At 37.1% G+C, this 16,919-nt stretch overlaps 1 long non-coding RNA gene across 3 annotated transcripts in view; it reads right to left on the bottom strand.

Moving 5' to 3' along the window:
• LOC140633395 (uncharacterized) overlaps nucleotides 1–16,919 on the bottom strand; it is a 72,835-nt gene that overhangs the window by 28,306 nt on the left and 27,610 nt on the right. For 2 of the 3 annotated variants that reach the window (XR_012031003.1, XR_012031004.1), the window contains exons 3-4: nucleotides 10,346–10,378; nucleotides 8,382–8,401 (exon numbers count right to left, since the gene is read on the bottom strand). This is a non-coding gene — a long non-coding RNA (uncharacterized lncRNA). Of the gene's footprint in view, nucleotides 1–4,770; nucleotides 4,856–8,381; nucleotides 8,402–10,345; nucleotides 10,379–16,919 lie in introns of all 3 variants that reach the window. The other variant, XR_012031005.1, reaches the window with a different exon arrangement.

Here is a 16,919-nt window from a genome sequence, read left to right on the forward strand (position 1 = left end):
TATAAACACCAATCAGGACTAAGACAAAATAATAATTCTTTTAAGGCCCGTGGAGAATTGATAAATAGGCAGGACATAACAAATGAGGTCCAACTTGGAAAATATATCAGGAGAAAAATATTCTGAAGCAGAATAAGACAAGAAGAAGATGAAGTCAGAACTGTAGGAACAGAAATGTTCCTCTAAAGAACATTTTGTGTCTTTTATGTTATTTTTTATTTTCATGTTATCTATCATTTTTTTTATTTTTTAAAGTTTTCATTTAAATTCCAGTTAGTTAACACACAGTGTCCGTATTAGTTTCAAGCGTACGGTTTAGTAATTCAACACTTCCATGTAACACCCGGTGCTCATCACGACAAGTGGAGTTTTAAAAAGCTGCATGCCTCCAAAGAGGGTTTCTGGTTACCCCGGTGGGAAATCCCCACTTTGTGACAGCCTATCTTATTCAAAACTTGATAACATTTTTACAGGTTTATCTAGAAAAAAGTTTACGAGGCCTACGAGGCCAGTTTATTATATTAACGATAAAGATATGTGCAAACAAGTGAATTGGTTGCTGTAGGGCTTGTCACCTTTTTCTCTTACCTGAAAGATGCCCCATGCTGTTAAGATCAGTTCATAATTAAAGAATGACTGAGATAAATCACCTGAGTATATATTAGTTGCTGATAATGGATGATTACAACGCAATCCCTAACCCCAAGAAGCTAAAAAAAGTCAATGAGTATAGTGAAAATGGGGATGGGGTAGAGAGTAGATATCAGAGATATTTATCCACCTATAGTATGTCTTTGTCAATCAGTGGCTGACTCTTCGATTTAGATCCATGGATATGAAGGGTCCCTACTGTATAGATGCATAGGTTAATTTATGCATTCTGTGAGCATGAAGTTAACCAAATATGAAATCAAAATATAAGCTACAGAGAATAGTTGGATATAATAATAAGATGGGTTAGATCAGTCAGGATAAATCAAACAAAATCATACTCTATCCTCAATTGCTCAATTCTAAGAAACTGATGTTTCTACCAATAGTTTCTAAATATGATCAAGGTACCTCATAAAGAATCATTATATTTGATTTTTTAAAATATGTTTTGAACAAAGAAGAGGTATTCAAACCTCCTTCTCCTCAGTAAGTAGTTGGGTGGGTGTAAAGACGTACACTGTAGGAGTCTCAGATTTGAAGTTTAGAAGTCCTCTGACAAAAAGGGAATGACTCATTCATTTTGCCAGGGTCATCACTCTACTTCTGCAATTAAACCTGGAAATTTCCCAAAAACAAATTCGCTGACTCTGAAAATGTGGCATAATCCAAACTATGGAAGCCAATAGGGGTCCCACCGTCCATTTGTCAGCAAATTGCCTTTCCTTCACAGGTACTTTGAAACATTTATTTAGTTAGTGATTTTTCTTTCTTTATTAAATTTATTCCTGAGCATTTGGAAATTAGGGTCAGATGATCCCATGGGGGCAATCAGGCATATCCTAGTGGTCGGGTGGCAACATTTTACTTCATGCTCTCAATTGAGCATAGGATGGATTTCATATGTGCAAATGTCCCTTGATTTCTGTATTATTAAAAGAAGACATGGTACAATATGCTGTATACAAAGTCAGGATGGCTAAGTAGGGCAGGCCCGGTGGCGCAGCGGTTTAGCGCCCGCCTTTGGCCCAGGGCGTGATCCTGGAGTCCTGGGATAGAGTCCCACGTTGGGCTGCCTGCATGGAGCCTGCTTCTCCCTCTGCCTGTGTCTCTGCCTCTCTCTCTCTCTCTCTCTGTGCCTCTCATGAATAAATAAATAAAATCTTAAAAAAAAAAAAAGGATGGCTAAGTATTGGATTTATTTCCCAGCACTAGAAGTGGTATGCTTAGTTTTCATGATTATTACCAATTTGATCATTTCAACATACATGTGTTTTGAGACCACTTCCTTATTGTACTGACATGTATTTGTGGAGGATATCATCATGAATGCAGCTCTGTGTTATGTGCTGAGGCGAGGATGGAGTAGAACCAATCTAACACGAGTAGAAACGCTCTATCTCTTAAGCTCATCATCTAGTGTTTAAGAAAGGCATTACAAATAACAAAACAGCAGAAACACTAATTATTAACAATATTTATAACAATTATTTTTCTCTAAGTTTTTTTATTCAGGTTTGCTGTGGGGAGCCTCATGCAGGACTCGATCCCAGGACCCTGGGGATCATGCCCTGAACCAAAGGTAGATGCTCAACCACAGAGCCACCCAGACGTCCCTATTTATAACAATTATTAATAATAATAACAATAGTATTATTTCTCTGAAGTCGCATAACAGATGTTAACAAAGCATTACAGGTACACAGAGGAAGCAGGAATACAGTCCAGATGCAGAAGCTGGAAGTTGGAAGATCTCAGTTAAACCTTGGTTTCAGCAGTCAGAGTCTAATCAGGAGACAGAAGTCAAAGAAATACTAGCTGTAAAGAGGTATTAACTAAGGCATAAAAGAAAAATCTAAAGGACACAGGAATAGCAGATATAGGGAGCAGTCATTATCCCTAGGGTTCAGATAGATTACCTATGGCAGGGAGGACCAAATCCACCAGAACCTCTTTCCTTGCCTTCCTTGCTATCCCTGAACTTAGAGACTTTGATCAAGAGGGTGAAGTTATGGCCCACTGTGTAGCAGAGAAGTCTCCAGAGTGCCACACCCACACAGATCATGGTCAAGCTACCTCTGGAATGCCAGAGCAAACCCTCCATGGGGAGATGTTTTGCACTGATGTCTCGCTCACCCATGCCACCTCACTGAGCTTCTCACAGACTGTACAGCCAAGCATCAGAAATGGATGGACCCTTCACTGATCCATGTCCAGTCTGAGAACAAAACCACACCATGTCACAAGGCCTCCCATAAGAACAATAGGTAACATTAGTTCAGCACCTACTACATGCCATGGATGCTGCTCAACACTATGTCTTCACACATTTAATAGTTACAAATGCCCTTTACAATAAGTATTATTATTATTATCCCCACTTTACATATGAGAAACAGTGGTTTAGAGTTCTTATGAAATCTGGCCAAGAAATCTGCCCAAGATCTCACTGCTATTAGTTGTATAGCTAGAAATCAAGCCCAGGTTTGGCTTCAGATATGATGCTCTTTATGTGCCCCCAAATCGTACCTCACCTGCAAACCTTGCATACTCTTCACAAACCTGTTTGCCTGTATCCTTGAATCCTTGGACAGTTTCCTGGAGGCTCCCTCCCTACCACCTAGTTAAAGCCAGACAATAACGGACATCTCCATGCTGAGAGATCTGAACTTCTGCAGAGGACAAACCCACCCCAGGAAGCCTGTCTCCTGCAAAATTTGAAGGTTATTTCCTTCCACAGCCCCAGTCTGACTCCAGGGGTTCAATGTGATTGACTATTTTAGAACTTTAAGAGCAGTTAAGTGCATCATGCCATCATCTTTGCTCTCCTGGCCCACGACTCAAGGAAGAAACCCAGAATCATCTGTCTTATCTCAAATTATAAACCCTACCGTGTTTTGTGTTTCTTATTTTCTCCCTCAAACTCCCACCATTCTCCTTCCTCTCCAGCTTTTCTCCTTTGTTTTTTTTTTTTTTCTTTTCTCCTTTGTTATATGGGTCCTCACTAAGTTATGTTTTTTCATCTTTTTTCTCTTCATTAAACATTCCTTTTATATTAGTGTTGCCAAAAATTTGGTTCCCTGCACAAGGCAGAATTAATATATACTTCTGAGGCTCTGGCTTAAGAATCCTCATCTTCTGCCTTCATTTCCAGATTATCTTTCCTCCACCTTATGGAAATCCCCCTGCTCCTTTGCAGTACACATCTTTAGATATACTGTCTCCCATCCCTTTTACTGCTGCACTTTGAAAACTTTTACCATTATCTCTAATTTATTAAAGACTTTGGCTCCAGACTTCTGGAGCTCCCCTAAAGCTTCTCATGGCCAACACTTAGGGTCTGCTGTAATGACCTTCTCTTTTATTGTCTTGACCACACTCGCCCATGGTCACATCTGAATTCACTTGAGCCCAGCTGTTACTCAGTAGCAAAGTTTCCCACGACAATGATTATTTCTATTGCAGGAAGCTCATTATCAAACACTAAAAAAAAAATAAATAGTTTTGGCACAATAGAATAGGAAGTGTTTCCTTCTTCAAATAAAATATTACAAGAACATGAAGCTTTTCCTTCCACTCAGTAGCGTACTGGGAAGAGAATAAAGGAGTAGCATAATTACACCCACATATCTTCCCTTAAACAGAAAATTAAAAGTAACAACTTCTTACACTCCCTGGGTTAAGTTTGAGCCTGCTTGGAAATAGATACCTTCTCCAGTAAGAAGTCTGAAAGAATGAGAGATAAATTAAGATTCAGGGTTCATGGGTACAGGGCACAATGGCCGTGTAATTTTATTTTTTAACCTGGAACAATTGTGAGAGAGAGTGGACACTGTAGCCAGAGCATAACTTTTCACAGTGTCCACTCTCTCTCACAATTGTTCCAGATTAAAATAAAATTACACGGCCATTGTGCCCTGTACAATGTAGCCATACTGGAACCGTATTGGAACCATACTGAAAACATTGGGACATATAGGCTCTGTGTCTTTTTTTTTAAGGTAATAGTTTACATATATTTATTATATAATGTTTTATATATTAATACTTAATTATATTAATAGCTTTATTAATATATATTAAGATATATACATACATATTACTTAAATATATATTGACCTTGAAATGTCCCAAGGTGTCTACTCCCACCGACATCATAAGGACTGTGAATTTTGATGACTTCGTTCTCTCACAGTGCAGTCCACTAAAAAAAAATCTTCCTTTACTATCATGGTATTCTTTAAAATTCTTCACCAGTTCCTCATTTCCCAGCACTTTATATGGCTTGCAAAGCCCTTCTCTAAGTCTTTAGCTACATTATTCTTATTATCATTGTTGTTACTCATAGTCTGACATGCTGTAGTCAGGGCACACTGCACAATCTCTGTTCCTTTGTTCTCTCCTTTCCCTTTTATTTTACATGTTTTTCCATCTACTTGGGACTTTTCATCTCCTTCGCTTGGCCAATTCATTGCCCATCAGATCTCATCTTAAACATCACCTCTGCCAGGAACTGTTCCTCTATCCCCCTGTGAACTGTCAGCTGTCTTCTGAGCGGTCTCCCAGTATTATATGCTTCTGTCAGAGAACCCAGCATTTTGATACTACATACTTAGTTTTTTGTCTTCCTCATTACAAAGAAAAGCCCGAGATCAGAGAAATTTCTTTCTCCACCACCGTATATAAGGATGAGGCTACTGAAAGATTAAGTATATGAAGCATACTTTTAGTTGAACGCTGTGTGTCAGGCATTTATTCCTCTAACTTTCTCTATAATGAAGTACTTATCTTCCCTATTTTAGAAGTGAGGAAACAAAGGCAGAGAATTTTTTTTTTTAATTACCCAAGTTCACATAGCTAGTATGCCCAGGGGCCAGACCCAAACTCCAGCATATCAACATTTGAAGGTTTCTTTGTATATATGTATTGCCTTAATTTGTGTTGAAGAAGTTTAATTAGATCTCTAAGGTATAATGTTTGGTATAAGGCATAAGTAAAGTCAGTTCAATATAAAGTTGAACCTTCAAAAACTTAATTAAAAAAGACTACTTGCCTGGTTAAATAGTGAGCTCCCCATCATCAGAAGAGTTTAAACAAAAGCTGGTTAGCTTTTGTGAGGGATATTTAGAGAGCACTCTAGAATTTGTTAGAAAGATAGCAAGCTGACCTGGTAGGACTCTAAGACTCCATGAAAATAACTGGCACTTAAAGGGCAATTGAATGTCTGCTCAGCTCAAAGATGCGGCAGAGTGAGAGATGACCCACAATTTTACCACTTATCCTCACAATCTTCAGTCTCCGTAAATCCTACCCAATCGGCTGGCATCATGGACCTTCTTTCCAGTTAGTTTTGCCGACATCCAAACTTAATTGGACCCTAAATGTTTTCCCTGTAGAGCTCTTATCTTGTGAACCAACTGCTTAATCTATTTTGGCAGATCCAGGATTCATAGCTCTTCAGGGAGCTGTAAAATACCTTTTTTAAAGAAGTCAGCCTACTCCAGTGGGACAGCCTAGTGACAGACCTCATTTTCTATTCTGAAATTTTCCTCCTGCATGGTTATTACATTATTATGCAATGCTTTCTAATGTCTTGGAGTTCTAATGCCGTCTTACAATGTTTGAACACTCAGGATATTTTTGTAATTGTCTAATTAATCCAACCAACAAAGAGAGTATTAATGGCTCCTTAAAAACCATACAATATAATACAACAGTAATATTTTTTCAAATGAGATGAAACATGTTGAGCCTTCAGCTATGTGGACTAACAGTAGAATTCCAGAGTGAGAAAAAGACTTTCCTTAAAGCCCACTTCCTGTCAGATTCATTGGCTGGAAAGAAATTCTTGGCAGGCCAAACACTCTACGCTCCAGTGTGCCAGGATTGATTTTACCAGAAATAACTTATTGTTCATCTGATAATATTTCTGCTTAGATTTAGTACTTTTTGTAAAGGAAAAGAGTTATTTTTGTTATTCTTTGAGTCATGACTTTTGGATCTGAAACATATTCTTCTCTCCAGGTACTTAAATCTGTAGGGAGACTTTCATTCAGACTTGAGAAAGCTTTCTCTTTCAGAAAGAAACCACAAAAAGTTGAAAAAGTTAAAACCTATGGGTAGGCAACATGGAAAGAAACAAGAATTTGACAGGAAGCAAACCAAATGTGATAGACTTTTTTTTTTTAAATTAGAAATTATACATCTCTCTCTTTTTTTTTTGTTTTATTTATAAAGCACTTGTGGTATGATTAAATGGTATAGATAAACATATGAACTATATCTGAAACACTAAGCATATAGAGCAAAATTATGGCAAATCTACATTAGATAGTTCTCCTTAACCCTAGGTTGGATCATTATTTAGTTCTTATTTACTAGCACTTTGGAAATACTTGTGGACTGATAGTTGTACATGCTGGGCATCAATCTCTGCTTTCAACAGCATTGCAGATTTTGAAGAAAGTCATGCTTAGGCATAGCATACATGTATTCCAAGAGATAGAACATATGTAATGTTTGCAAAATTTAGCAGTCACATACAGTGTTCAAAATAATCCCTTTGTTCTTGCTAGCATTGCTTACTAGACTAAATTAAGGAGATAGCTGAATAATGAAAACTAAATGTGTGGGGGGGAAGTAGAATAAAACTTGAAATTTAAGCATATTCTTACTAAAATTATTATTTGAAGAAATTTAAAAAAATAGTTAATCTGGACTCAGAAGGCTTGTTCCTTCTAGCATCCAAAAAAAAAAAAAAGTGCTATTTGGATTCCAGGAAAAATGTTCATACATTCATTTCTCTCATTCTCCCAAACCTGGTGTCTATTAAAGAATCATTCTGTTGGGGAGAACTAAAGAAACACTATTTAGGGACAGGTCATAAAATCCTGTCCTAAAGGGAAAATAAGATTATTGGAAAGTGTTGGAAATTTCACTGAGGATAAAACATTTCAAAATCTAGAGGCCACTGAGAGGGAATAATAAAATAATAAGTAGGATTTGTAATATCCCATAGCTCATATCTACTTCTTTCCTGTAAATGTTGTAAGACTATCTCTCTGGATGCTTATCCAAGCCAAGTTTTACACATGAGCATGAAAAATAATTCCTTTACTGCAGGGCCATTTTTCATAAATAAATCCATTTGTTGGCACAATCAGCCAATATCAGGTTAGAGATTTTTAGCCTCCCAACTTCTGTATCTCTTATGCAATCTGTTTCTGTGTAATGAGAATAAATAGTATTCTAATAACATTAAAAGGAAAGATCTTCTTTAATAGATATGGAAAAAAGAAACCTAGCCATTTAACACATTTAATTTTGAGTTTTAATGCAATTAATACTGTAAATACCTCCAGATCTTAAAATAGTTCAGCATTAAAATAGTTCAGTAGGTATTCAATCATTACACAGGGCCTGCTTTTATTTTCTGTGAACTTTTCTGTTTTCTCAAAGGAATGAAGTCACAGAATTTAAGGAAAAAGCTATTTGTCTAATTAAAAATTAGCAATTCTTGCTTCCAATATTACTCATTACTTCTGTGTATTTGTTGGGCTCAATATGGATGCTGATAATTATAGGAGCAGCCAACTTCCTTCCAGGTACTCCTGGACAGAACTACTACTTTTATTTTACAGCTCACAAAATGTGCACAATTCTTAAACAAATTATCAAATTATCACATCTATGACTCTAAAGTCTACATACTTACTGTGATGTATTTTTACCTTGTTCCTGTAGATATTTGCTAAAATGAAATACGTAATATATTAAATGAAATACATAATATATTAGCAGTTATATATGTATGGCAAAATATATAGCAAAAGTACAAGAATGAAAAGAATGAAAGAGAGAGAGGGCAGGAGCAAGAGTTCACTTGTTTACAATGGTCCTTTTTAGATGAATTTATTACCTGAGATGTTCAGAACACTTGGAAATACTGTGCCCTGTCTCCTGCAAAGTGGTTCTCAACTAAGATGCTTTGGGTACTTAATAGGTTTTTACAATAGATTAAATATTCCTGATTTGCCTAAGGTCTATATATGGGCCAAGGTTACTTTCTACTTGTGTCTTCCCCAGAGACTAGGACAGTTCTGAATACATAAACACTTTCCTCCTTTCCTACAGTTGTATTTGTAAAACATGTAAGGCATGGTTCTGTTTTATGTTTTTATGAAACTTAACTTTTAGGGGTTTAAATTTCTCCCAGTTTGGCAACAAATAGCATGGGTTGGGGGGGTGGGTGGGTAAATGTTGCAAGAGACGGGCCCTAACTATGGCCCCTTCTCAAATCATCTGTAGAAGAATTCATGCTAGATCAGTTTTTTTTTCCATTACTATCAGAAATAGATGATACCAGGAAAGAACTCTGAGGCATCGATTCCGCTTTCTAGCATATTTTAATGACCTCCAGAGCTGACAGCTCTTCTAGATCTTACTGCTCAGCCCTACACTGCACTTAGTTGGATGTTCTGAAGAGCCATAGACACAAAGTTTAAAGGAATAAAGCAGTGTGCCTGACTTGCTATCCAAGGGTTTCAAGAAAGCACTAAGGAGTCTAAGGGCAGACAGTGATAGGGTGGGTGAAAGAGTATAAGCACTGCTATCTTAAAAGGCAATTTGGGAAACATTACAATCTAGTGTAGATGAATTTAATGTAAATATTATGAAAAAAACTCTACTTAGGCCCTGGATCCTCTACCCATGGTACTAAGGAAACAAAAACAAGCAACAACAACAACAAAAACCACTCACTGTTTTGCAGGTTGCTTGCTTCACCTAACTAGTCATAGCACTCAAAGACTCATTATTACTGAGTTATTCCACTAGATTTTGAAACCAAAAAAAAAGGCAGTGGCAGCAAGTATTAAAAGTTTAGTTGACCCCTTGAACAACGAAAAGTTAGGGGTGCAGATCCCCCTTGCAGTTGAAAATCCACATATAACTCCTGATTCCCCCAAAACTTAACTACAACAGCCTACTGTACCAATGACACATTCTTTGTATATGTATGACATAGAGTATTCTCACAATAAAATAAGCTAGAAAAGGTTATTATGAAAATCATAAGAGAAAATACATTTATAGTACTGTATTTATTTTAAAAAAAATCTCCATTGTGGACCCTCAAAGTTCAAATCTATGTTGTTTAAGGGGAAAACTAGTTGTTTATATCCCAACCTGTTTTAATGACTATGATTAGTAAATTGAGGTTCAATTGAGACTGAATGTCAAATAATAAATAGGAAGATATCTTTAAGGTAAAATTGATAGGAATGCTGGCTGAATGTTTCAGATGATAAAAGAAGATATAAAAAATTTGAATGCATTTACCTAGGGTGGGCATTTGGGTGAGTGAAAGGTGATTTCACATAGGAGAGAAAATGATGTTCTGACTTCACAAATATAGTCAGAGCTTCCAGCCTTCCTGAGGCTAGTAGTCACTTTTTACCTGGCTCTCCTGTTATGTAAGTTAACCATAGTTGAGACAGTTTATCACCTACTTTAAAAAGAAACTTTCCAAAATGTTGAATATCTGAATCTCTGAATATTTCCATTTCAGTGACTGGACATCACTTCCTTTACCTAGGACCATGACTTACCATCACTACCATCACTTACCATCACTACCCTTTACCTAGGACCAAGTTTACGTACGAAATGTCAGCAAGTCCTATTGCTTACTTACCTAACTTCTCACTGTTCTCGCCGTGCCGAAGATCTACACAGCAAAATAATACTATTGATTAAAAATAAACTCAAACCAATAAAAAACAGTAAGATTCTGTCTTCTACTAAGATAACCGAGAAGTTCCTCTAGTGTCTTCATTATATATACTGTTAGCAGTTTAATTTGGGAGCTCAAATCTGTTAGGCTCAACCTACGATTATGGCATCATATATTCAACCTTGAAATTTTGTTCAAGGGCTGCTCGGAATTGTCCGAATACCTCTTCTGAATATTAATCATGACATTCCAACCAGTCCCTGCAACACTGACCTCCAGTTTCTATTTCTTTACTGTGGTTTTAGTTTTCCAGTTTATCATACATTTTGTAAACCTCCAAATCTTTACACTTTTGTGAAAGAAAGTGTATAAATACATCTATACAAATTGCCCTCACTTTTTGTCTTTGAGTCCAGAAACCCAAAGCTAGAAATGCGGCAAACATCTCTATCTTCATTTTCATTTGAATCCTCAAGTGAAAACTTCATGCCCAAACAATAACCATCTGCCAAAACATCTGGAGCTTCTAGTTTTACTGGAAGACTTCATATCTGACAGCTTCCCTACCCTAACCTACTATTGTTTGTGATTCTACCTCAATATTGGTATTGTTCTGAAGACTAGAACATTTAAAATCCTAAAATAAACATGGAAGGTGTTTCCAGTTACGATTAGGCTGACATTAAGTAAATCCTTGTATAATCTGTCAAGCTGTGTCATTTGTTCATAAAGGATATCTGTTCGGGAGAAATTGCGCTGTTATTATGGAAGATGAACATGGTGCTGCTTTGTCATACCATACAGACCACACCTGGAAATGTCCACATGGAAACACTGGCTAGATGCTCTTGCATATGAATATTTGGAATATATTATGTAAGTAAATACACATAACACAAGTGTAACATTAGTCAAGCTATTTAGCATAAATTTCTGAAGTTCCTTAATTTTCAATAGGAAGACTTAAAAAACGAACTATTTCAGAATGACTCCAAAGGATTATTTCAGGTGATTGTTTCTAAAATGTCTAAATGATCCTCCATTCAATCATCCCATTCAGCAGTTGCACTCCTGTGCCAGTTATGCAAAATAAAATAGTGGCCATTCTTATGGTAATAAAAATGTATTTGCCTAAATAAATTTAAGAAATCTGTATGAAGAAGCTTCTTATTTAAGATCTCACCACAAATAAACAGCCAGTTTGAAATGAAGATAGAGATTATCAGGGATAAACATCAGGCACTACTTTAGGGAAATTAGTTAGAGACGTGCCAGACAGATTAGTTGCTACTGCCCATCTTTCTTACGTAAACTCAGGAGCCAGAGCCCCTTGTATTGCGTACTCCCAGAGGCATTATTTACACTGCAGTCTAAGTGATGGCATTCCCAGAGGTTGTGCTTTTCACAGGCCCCATAACTATACATGGCAATTCTGAACTGAATCACTACTGCTAAGTGAGATCCCAGGACTTTTCTCAAATATGCTTATTTAAGTGGCAATGAGAATTTTAAGACAAAACCTGGTATTTTTTATAAAAAGAAACTTAATAAATACAAAATTGATTTATTATATACTTTTAGTCAGTTGCACCATCGGAGTCTACTAAAATAATAAACTTCTCCGATTGACTTATTTTACTCAGCATAATACCCTCCAGTTCCATCCATGTTGAAGCAAATGGTGGGTATTTGTCATTTCTAATGGCTAACATTCCATTGTATACATAAACCACATCTTCTTTATATATGGTCTCATTCATTTGGGGAACATAAATAATAGTGAAAGGGAATAGAAGGGAAGGGAGAAGAAATGGGGAAATACCAGAAAGGGAGACAGAACATGAAGACTCCTAACTCTGGGAAACGAACTAAGGGTGGTGGAAGGGGAGGAGGGTGGGGGGTGAGGGTGAATGGGTGACGGGCACTTGACGGGATGAGTACTGGGTGTTATTCTGTATGTTGGCAAATTGAACACCAATAAAAAATATTATTAAAAAAATCATAAACTATTATGGATCCTTGGGATCTGGGAATCTGTACAGATGGGCCAGTTGACCAAGTGTCTTCTCTTGGGGGAGGGGTGTGTGAAATCAACAAAAATGAAAAAAAAAAAAAACACCTTTTGACAGCTGTCTAGCATATCTGCCTTTGACAATCCTGCCAGAGGTCATACTAGAACAACAAATTAAAGCTAGCAGTATTCTGTTCTGGTAATTGTTAGAACACAGTCACTTGACAGGATTAATACAGTAGTTCTCAAATTTTTGCTTTTCAAACAAACTTCCAGATAACACTGATGCTGCCAGCCTGGAGACCCCACTTTGAGGCTGACAGTTCTAATAAAACAGAGAGATCATCTAACCAGTAAGAATCCATGTGGCTAAAACATGTTCATAGGTAAGATAAAAAGATAGAATTCAAGTTTTGTGCATGGTATATTCCCCAACTTGTAATAAACTGAATATTATTGATGGGATAAAGACTGTTTGAAATGCATAAAGTTGTTTACTGTGGTTGTCTTTGGGTATTGAGACCGTGGAAAATTACTTTGTATTTTCCACTTCATTTTCCAAAGCTAATGAATTTTAATTTATACAATAAAATGGACAGAGCAGCTTTATTTTAAAAGGTGAGGAAATCAAATGAGTATTTTTTGCATTCTGGGGAGAATGAAAACAGAGAAGCTCCAGAAGGACATTAAGCATTAAAAAGGGTTAGAACACTTCTAGAAATAGGGATCACTGTAGAGCAGAGAGAAAAGGCAGGCACAGAATCCTGAAGCAAACTATAAACAGAGAGAAACATGAAGATCTATGTATGTGAATTTAAAGTGAAGGCACGAGGTTACTGCACCTCACTAACAGGTCTGCCCTTTACATTTCTTAGAATTATAAACCACATAGTTTTTGATGGGATTTATCATCACAGGGTGGTTGGAAATTATCGTGTATTTTATGTTACCACCCTACATTTCCGATGTCCTGTTGCAGATAATCTTCCTAAACTACAGTTCTGGCCATGCCACATCCCAACTAAAAGACCTTCAGTGATTGGGGCACCTGGGTAGCTTGGTTGGTTGAGTGTCTTCAGCGGGGGTCATGAGCCTGGGCTCCTGGGCTCGAGCCCCATATAGCTACTTGCCCAGTGGGGAGCCTGGTTCTCCCTCTCCCTCTGCCCCTCCCCGATTATACTCTTCCTCTCTGTCAAATAAATAAAATCTTTAGAAAAAACAAGACCTTCAGAGATTGCTATTGTCTACAAAATTTGTTTTAAAAATCCACACTTTCTAGTCAACTGCAAGCTAATTATGTCCTATCTTTAGAGTTTTACCCCTATGCACCTGCCAATTTGACTCACTCATTACTGCCCATATCATTAGTCTGCCATCATAGTCTTCCCCTCCTCTTCTTCATCTACAAATACTATCCATCTTCAATATGTATTTAAAAATCTATCCATTTATCACAACCCAAACAGAAATATTTGAAAGATTTCTTCCTTCAAATTGCACATGAAACCTGTCATGTAAACTGTTTATCAAGTTGTATCCCCCTTGAGGGATCTTTTTTTTTTTTTAATTTTTATGTATTTATGATAGTCACACACAGAAAGAGAGAGGCAGAGACACAGGCAGAGGGAGAAGCAGGATCCATGCAGGGAGCCCAACGTGGGACTCAATCCCGGGACTCTAGGATCATGCCCTCCACCAAAGGCAGGCGCTAAATCACTGAGACACCCAGGGAATCTCCCCTTTGAGGGATCTTAAGATTGATTATATTTTAGATATTTTTAAATGGATTTTGCACCATCCAGAGCTGTTTATCTCTTGTGACCAAAGTAATTACTGTCATTTCACGCATTTGGTTGTCCTTACTCATTCCCTCCTTGAGATGTCCCAGGCAAGAGGAAGTGATATTTTCCTCTCTACTTTAGGAAGCCCTATACAGAATGGCTTAAGATGGGAGGTTCTTTTATTCATTCCTTTATTTCCTAAAGGCTATCCTATTTTAATATACTTATAAAGCTGTAGATAGTATGTATACTATTACAATAAGTTTTTTTTATTTTTTTTAAATTTATTTATGATAGTCACACGGGGAAGAGAGAGAGAGAGAGAGGCAGAGACACAGGCAGAGGGAGAAGCAGGTTCCATGCACCGGGAGCCCGACGTGGGATTCGATCCCAGGTCTCCAGGATCACGCCCTGGGCCAAAGGCAGGCGCCAAACTGCTGCGCCACCCAGGGATCCCCAATAAGTTTTTTTTTTTTTTAAATCACATTTAGTATACAACACAGGAATCTGCTGAAATCATGAGACTAAACTATAATGGATTTGGGGAGTCTGGGGATAAAAGCACAGGTGTAATAGTAAGGTATTGTCTGTCTTCTTCTTCAGAATAATTGAAATCAACAAAAATATTAGGAGCACCTTCATTATAGCTCCCTTAGGCTATGAGTTGGCATCTTCATGGTCCTTCCTCTGAGTCTATAATCCCCTGAAAATCTAACTCATGTCAGGGTCTTTAGAGAACTGTAAATGGCACCCCTTGCTCAAATACCCCCCAATCTGATTAATATTGAAAATCAAAGCATTTATGCAACCTTCTTCATGAATCAACTAGGAGACCCTAAGGAAGAAAATTCACAGTACTGTACTCTGTGAGAAATTGAGTCCATTCAGAGCTTTCTGAATTAGGAATGCATATTCACTACTTTGTTTGGTTTCCACACAATGTTAAGGTAGAGAAAGTGCATCAAGGATTCCTGTGATGTCAAAAAATATTATCATGGGTAATGGTAAAAAAGACCATGCTCATTCATTCATTTCTCCTATATAGTCATATGGGCTAAAAACAAGAACACATTTCTACTTTTGCCCTGACCCTGCAACTGCCTAGTTGACTTAAGCACTATGGACTCTATGTTCCTAAAAGTATGTTGCCTAGATCAGTAGTTCTCAAATCTGCCTGCTGACTAGAAATATTAAGAAACTTGTTGAAAATCTTTATTCACTAGTTCAAAAATCTGTATTGTAAGACATTTCTCAAGAGACTTCTGAAAATTAGATTCAGGAAAATCACTTGTCCATATGATTTCTGGAGTCCCTTCAAAAATCTAAAAATCTATTTTTTTTTGTTTCTATTCCCTCCTTATCCCATCAATAATACAAAAAATATATTGTATGTGATACAGAACTGAAGCTTTTCCCATAAGGTCAGGAACAAGACAAGGATCTTCTCTCACCACTCTTATTAAACATAGTATGTGAAATCCTCACAACAGCATTTAGATGGCAAAAAGAAATAAAAATCATCCAAATTGTTTTATTTATTTTTTATTTTTTAATGATTTTATTTATTTATTTACTCAGGAGAGACAGAGAGAGAGAGAGAGAGAGAGGCAGAGACATAGACAGAGAGAGAAGCAGGCTCCTCGCGGTGAGCCCAATGCGGGACTTGATCCTTTGACTAGGATCATTCTCTGAACCAAAGGTAGACACTCCACTGCTGAGGCACCCAGGCATCACAAATCATCCAAATTGTTAAGGAAGAAGTAAAACTTGCAGTATTTGCAGATGACATGACACTGTATCTCAAAAACCCTAAATACTCCACCAAAGAAACCTATTAGAACTGGTAAGAATTCAGTAAGGTTGCAGGATACCAAATCAACGTACAGAAATTCACTACATTTTTATACATTAATAATTAAGCAGCAGAAAGAGAAATTAAGAAAACAATCCCATTTACAATTGTACCAAAAGTAATAAAATAACTAGGAATAAACTTAACCAAGGAGGTAAAAGACCTATATTTGAAAACCATGAAACACTGATGGAAGAAACCAAAGATGAGGGACACCTGGGTGGCTCAGCAGTTTAGTGCCTGCATTCAGCCCAGTGTGTGATCCTGGAGTCCCAGGATCGAGTCTCACCTAGGGCTCTCATGGAGCCTGCTTCTCCCTCTGTGTGTGTCTCTGCCTCTCTCTCTGGGTCTCTCATGAATAGATAAAATCTTATTAAAAAAAAAAGAAAAAAGAAAAAAGAAAAAAGAAAAAAAAATTGAAGATGACACACATAAATGTAAAGACACCTCCACGGTCAGGGTTTGGAAGAACAAATATTGTTAAAATGTTCATACTACTCAAAGCAATCTACAGATTTAAAGCAATTCCTAACGAAACACCAACAGCATTTTTCACAGACCTGGAGCAAACAATCCAAAAATTTGTATGGAACCACAAAAGATTGCAAATAGCCAAAGCAATCTTGAAAAAGAAAAACAAGACTGAAAGTATCACATTTCCAGATTTCAAGTTTTATTACAAACCAGTCATAATCAAAATAGTGTTGTACTGGCATAAAAAGAGACACATAGATCAATGGAATAGAATAGAGAGCTCAGAAATAAACCTATGCTTTTACAGTCAATTAATTTTTTTAAAGATTTTATTTATTTACTAGAGAGAGAGAGAGAGAGAGGAGGCAGAAGGAGAAGTAGGCTGCATGCAGGGGGAGCCTGATGCAGACTCGATCC

The sequence above is a fragment of the Canis lupus genome, chromosome 5, assembly GCF_048164855.1.
Source record: "Canis lupus baileyi chromosome 5, mCanLup2.hap1, whole genome shotgun sequence".
NCBI lineage: Eukaryota > Metazoa > Chordata > Mammalia > Carnivora > Canidae > Canis > Canis lupus.